The 6,000-nt window shown below is 34.8% G+C and overlaps 1 protein-coding gene and 1 non-coding gene across 5 annotated transcripts in view; both read left to right on the top strand.

Moving 5' to 3' along the window:
* Nucleotides 1-6,000, top strand: part of CCDC82 (coiled-coil domain containing 82) — a 41,534-nt gene that overhangs the window by 8,513 nt on the left and 27,021 nt on the right. The gene's annotated exons all lie outside the window — the stretch shown is intronic.
* LOC111724452 lies at nucleotides 3,269-3,373 on the top strand. Its single transcript, XR_002772753.1, has one exon. It is a non-coding gene; the product is annotated as a U6 spliceosomal RNA (small nuclear RNA).

Genomic DNA, 6,000 nt, shown 5'->3' with positions numbered 1-6,000 from the left:
TGGGGATTCGAACCCGCCACCTTAGGTGTACGTGGCTGGCGCCTTAGCCGGTTGAGCTATAGGCGCTGAGCCATGTTTAGGTTTTTTTAATGGATATAAGTTTTCAACTCATTGGGTAAAAAGGAACTCCAATTTTTAATACTGAGCATCTCTCCCTCAGGAGAAGATATACCTCATTTTGTATGCAATGTATTTATCTTACGTGTTCTTACAACTTCTTCTGGCTTCATCATCCACTCAGTTCTCTTTACTTTGAATGGTTTTGTCCTTGCAAGCTGTCTTTCCTCAACTAGTAAGCATGTTTGTGACTTTCCTCCCTTGAATTGGCATGGTCATTAGCTAATATTCTTAATCTTTTTGGTCTTGTTTCCCAGTAACTCTACAAAGCACTGTACTCAGGCTCTTGCATCCATCACTAAGTGGAACTGCTCTTGCTACAGTTATCGATAACCACCAAGATACTCTTTAGTTCTTACATTAGCCAAGTATCGTTCTGTCCTTTGCTATCGCTGAACACTGTCCCCTTCCAAATGCTCTTCTTTTAGCTTCTGTATAGCTCTCTTTCCTGCCTTCTTATGTGTAATGCTGCTTTCCTCTTTTTCCAGGTGATGTGAAAACTTTGATGTTTTCAAGGGTTCCACCATCAATTGCCTTCATTTTGCTTGTGGACTGTGCAGCCCCTTTCCCATTACTTCAGCCCAATCTATGGGCAGAAATTCGCAGATTTTTATCTCTAGCCAAGATTTCTTCTGAGTAAAAGCCCAAATTTTCCATTATCTTGTTGAACATCTTTATCAAAGTATCTCAGACATCTCGACCTTAATATGTACAAAACTGGATAATTAAGAGATAGCAGGAAGTAGTTTAGGGTAATAGTACAACTTTTATGATGGTGGTCACATAATTTTATATGTTAATAGTAGGACTTAAATCAAAAAGAGTCAATTTTATGGTACATAAAATAAGCCCACTGGGTGCCGCCATGTCCAAAACAACAACAACAACAACAAATGAATGGTTAACCAACTTCTCTTTTCTCTGTATTCCTAGCACACACTATAGTTTGAGACTCGTAGGAATTCCTTATTACTCTAGTAGATGATTAAGACAAGCATATTTTCTGGCAACAGAAATTTTATACTTCAAGGGTCAGAGAAATGCTGGACATAACCAGGTTTTTAAAACATTAGAGAAAAAATGTCATTTTAGAGTGACAGTTTATAATTTAGTTAATGTTTTTAATACTTAACAATTTTATGTCATGTAAATGTAACAAAATTTATCTTAGGTAATTTTTTATTTGCCAATGGTTTATGTTCCAAAAGTTGCTATAAACTAATTCATACATTTGAAAATCAAAATATTTTCTCATTAAAGCAATAACCTAGATGATGAACAATAAACATCATTTTGTGGTCTGGATTAAATTGTGCTTAGGCTTGTATTTCCAGGTTCATTCTCCTGGCAGCCTCTATAATAACACTGACAACCATTCATGTTCAACAAATCAGAATTTTTTTTTTTTTTTTTTTGACAGAGCCTCAAGCTGTCCCCCTGGGTAGAGTGCTATGGCTTCACTGCTCACAGCAACCTCCAACTCCTGGGCTCAAAAGAGTCTCCTGCCTCAGCCTCCCAAGTAGCTGGGACCACAGGCGCCCGCCACAATGCCTGGCTATTTTTTGGTTGCAGCCATTATTGTTGTTTGGCGGATCCAGGCTGGATTTGAACCCGCTACCTTATGTGTATGTGGCTGGCGCCTTAGCCGCTTGAGCCACAGGCGCCAAGCCAACAAATCAGAATTTGGGAGAAATATCTTCAAACTCCATGTTTATTATTCAATTAACAATCACAACCATTTATTCTCAATTGCCTTTTGAAGTGAACACTTCTGGCTGTAGAAAGACATTGTTTAATTTCCTCACTATCTGCCACTGGGCTCTGAGATCCACCTACACAACCTCAAACAGATGGTTTTTCCCCTACTCCGTGGTTGGAACAATTGAAGAGCCTCCTAGTCTCTTTTTCTTCTCATCAATCCCTCTCCTATCTCTTTATACCTGTATGTATCTAAAACTGCATAGCTAGTAACCATGTGGCACAGAGTAAAGGAACAAACTAGCAGTGGGCCATTGCACATCAGATCTGTTGCATTCCTAAAAACTTTATACACAGATAGGGAAAACCTTCAGATTTGTGGATGCTAAAGATTGTATTATTTTCCTAGTGACAGAACAAAGCAGTAGAGATAAGAGTAGAATACATTGTAGCCAACTAGTATCTTGTTAGAACACTGGAAATTAGACTAAGCGAACATCAACATAGTCTCCACCTACAATTAGAATCATTCTATTGCTACAACAAAGAGTAGGCCTGAAAACAAACTCATAACTATTTATGTTAAATATTGAATCTTAGAACTTTCCCCTTGTTCAAGGATAAATAATTGCCAGTGAAATCATACTGTTGTCATAAAAGTAGAGGTAGACTCAGAGAAAAAAAATGCCTGTGAAAATTGTATAAAGCATTTGCTTTGCAATGTATGAAAAAGAAGTTCAAAGTTATAAGGAAAGAATAATTTGAAGTCAAAGGAAGAATTACTAGAAAATTTAAAATGTAGAGTCTGAAATAAAATCTATATTAAAAGCAGTAGAGAGCAGAATTAACAATACTGAAAATCTCATCAATGATCTATAGGGTATATCTGAGAAGTTCTGGTGTAGAAAATAAAAAGAACTGTTCTAAAGGAAAAGATAATACGTAAAGGGCTAGAAAGTGGAGGGGACAGATATGCAGAACAAACGGAAGTCTAAAAGAAGAGGAGATACGTCAAAAGATTTGAATGTAACAGAATTCATACCATGTTTTTGGATGAAAAACAAGAAAATGTGACTTCAAAGGTATAATGGAAAATAATTCTATTTGAATATTTGCTCAATTAGGAAAATATTGAGTTATTTTCATAAAACTTAACACCTTATTTATGCAAGTTAAAAAGGTTCACATTCCAGTAAATTGATAAAAATAATTTTGCAAATAGACTTTGGAAGGACCTATTTTTTTAATTACAAGAATAAAGAAAAAGACTTTTAATCATTCTCTTTAGCACTGTAAAAATGGTTTAATATTAGTGGCCATATTAATGTGTCACATTAATATACCAAAGGAGAAAATAATCATATCTTAAAATATGAGATTCTAAAAAGCCATTTGATAACATTCAGCAGCCATGTGTGATTTTTTTAAAAAGCAAGTCTTAAAAAACTATTAAGTGCTCGCTTCGGCAGCACATATACTAAAATTGGAACAAAACAGAAGATTAGCATGGCCTCTGTGCAAGGATGACACACAAATTCATGAAGTGTTCCATATTTTTATTAAATCTTGCAAAAAAAACTTAATAAGAACATACTATATGACAAACATAATTTTGTTATAGATGTTTTAAACAAGGAAATACAATGAGAGAAAAGCAATAAATATAATATTGAAAAAGAAAAGACATTAATTTGAACATAATATGACTTTTGCATTAAAGATACAGGAGTTAACAGAAGGGCCTTGAGTATTATGAGAGCAGAAGTAGAAAGATACAATGTATCCTTCCATGGCTTTTCTCTCATTCTTTTTTTTCTAAATGGAGGCAGGATCTGTTAAAGTAGATAAAGATGTTGATTTTTTATTCTGACTCTGCCATTTTACTGGGAGTATACCTCCATTCCAGAAGAAAAGTACTTCAACAATCTATATGTTTGCAGCTAAAGGAAGTTTTATAAACATCCTCTTGGTTTTTGAAATAAGGTCGTCACTATCAAGACCATATTGTCCTTGGGTTTAGGGAAGAAAGCAGAGACAATGCCCATTTATGGCTCAGTGTCCTGGAAGCTCAGATATGACAAATATCTCAGAGAAGCTGACGCTTTCAAAATTGGTAAATATCTCGTAAAAATGTCCAGATTCACAATAAAAATGTAAAACTCAATGTTTTTCTTATCCTAGCAATAATTACTTAGGTGATACTAATCAGAGAAAACTATCTGCACTAGGTCTAATCTTAAAAAGAAAAACATGGCTTTATAGATAGAAAAATAAATTTCACTATGAAATAGAAAACAAAACATGAATAAATGGAGAGACGAGCATGTTTCTGAAAGGCAATATTCATAGTATAAGAAGTTATTTCTCCTGAAACTAATTTTTGTCTAAAATTTGCAAAATAATCCTAAAGTTCACTAAGAACAAAATATATGAGAATAAGTAAATTCTGAAAACAGTAAATTAGAACCATTTTCTCCTACCGTATGTAAAAGTTACTACAAAATTGCAATGAGTAAATGGATCACTGTGTGAGGATGACAGGCAGGTGCGTCTGGTGGGTAGATGGTGGTAGACAGGACCGTAGCATGTATGTGAAAGTAACGTAAAGATGAATGGAAATCAGAGAATGATTAGACTGTCAAGTGACTGGGTAAGAGGAAATCAAGGAAAAACATCATGCATGAACACAAAGTTTGTTGATTTTTTTTCTGTATCCTTTTTCCAATTTTTTTGAATAAACATGGGGGAAGTTTTAAACTATTCCTAAGACATACTTCAAAAGCTCATTCAGTATAGAGATTAAAGCACTGAAACAGTCTTAAGAGCTCTGAGGTCTAAGCCTGCTTCTGTTTCTAGTTTTATCACCTTTTATCACTGAGAATATTGGGCATGGGGCTTAAATTTTAAGATGAGAGATTTGAATTTTATTTTTTCCAATTTTCTATCCAAGTCTAAATTCTGTATTAAGTATAATAGATCAAATCTAATTACCATACATAACAACATCTGTCTAGGAGATAGGAACATGAAATTTGGAGTCAGACTGCCTACATTCTAGCCTTGGTTCCAACACTCGCTTAGGAAAGTTTTTTATCCTTTATGTATTTTACTTTCCTCAACTGAAAATAAACCTAGGGTAATGATAACCCCCTAGGCTTGTTGTAAGAAATAAAGCAATGCATGTGGATGCTTAGAACGATGTCTGGCATATACTTTCTTAGTAATGTTATTATTTTCCAATTTGAGGTGCCAGGAGCATAATCCCACCACCCCCAACTCATGCTCAAGCATAATGCAATAGAGGACTTCACCCTAACTTTTTTGGAGGAAATTCTGTTCTGGTTGATAGGAGAGGGATCCTGTGGGTAGATAATTCTATCCACTGTCTTTTCTTTTTCCTCCTGATTCTAAAGAAACACTATCAGGGTCTTTGAAATAGACTAGCAGTTCCCAAAACTCTTCAACACATGTTTTTCAACATTTTTTATCTCATTGCATGCATGAATCTATAGTTAAAACTTATGTGCCACACTGAAATTATGTTGATCAAGAAAAAAAATATACTAACTGTACTTTGAACTTCTTTTGAAAAGAATTCAATTAATGATCTTTAAAAAATGGGGAGGTGGGGGCAGGGTCACTTCCAAGATCCTCTCAGGGCACACCAGTAGGCCGCAGCACACGAGGCTGAAAATCACTGCTGTGGCAGATGAGTAACACGGGGCACGTTCCTTCAAGACTGATAACACTCGGTGAAAGAAAAACATTCTATTGCAGTTTGTGTCATAGTTAAACTTAGGTGCATAGGGGATGAATTTGAATTTTTTTTCTCAATAGTTCTATCTGTTAATATTCCCAGAACACTTTCCCATTAATACAGTTTGGAAGTGTTAGATAAAAGTATCTAACACAAAATTAGGTACCAATACTGTTTTATAGCCAGAGTTTGGTAAAAGTCCAGTCAAAATTGAATTCAACTAAGTATTTCATTTTCCAGTTATACTCTACTGATTTTTAAGTTGCTGTGTTCATTAATGGCCATCCATTATCAGTTCTTTTGTGATTTTTCAGTTGATCCTAAGCTCTCTAAAATCTGATTGCCCCAGTCCAAATTATCTGCTATTGGCATTTACTTTTATTACCATTATTATAACTAGAGTTTGATTACCTTGACACTTCCATATG

Source organism: Otolemur garnettii, unplaced genomic scaffold, assembly GCF_000181295.1.
Source record: "Otolemur garnettii isolate 467f Iridium unplaced genomic scaffold, OtoGar3 scaffold00001, whole genome shotgun sequence".
Lineage (NCBI taxonomy): Eukaryota > Metazoa > Chordata > Mammalia > Primates > Galagidae > Otolemur > Otolemur garnettii.
Note: the sequence above shows the minus strand (reverse complement) of the source record. Positions and strands in the feature narration are given on the sequence as shown.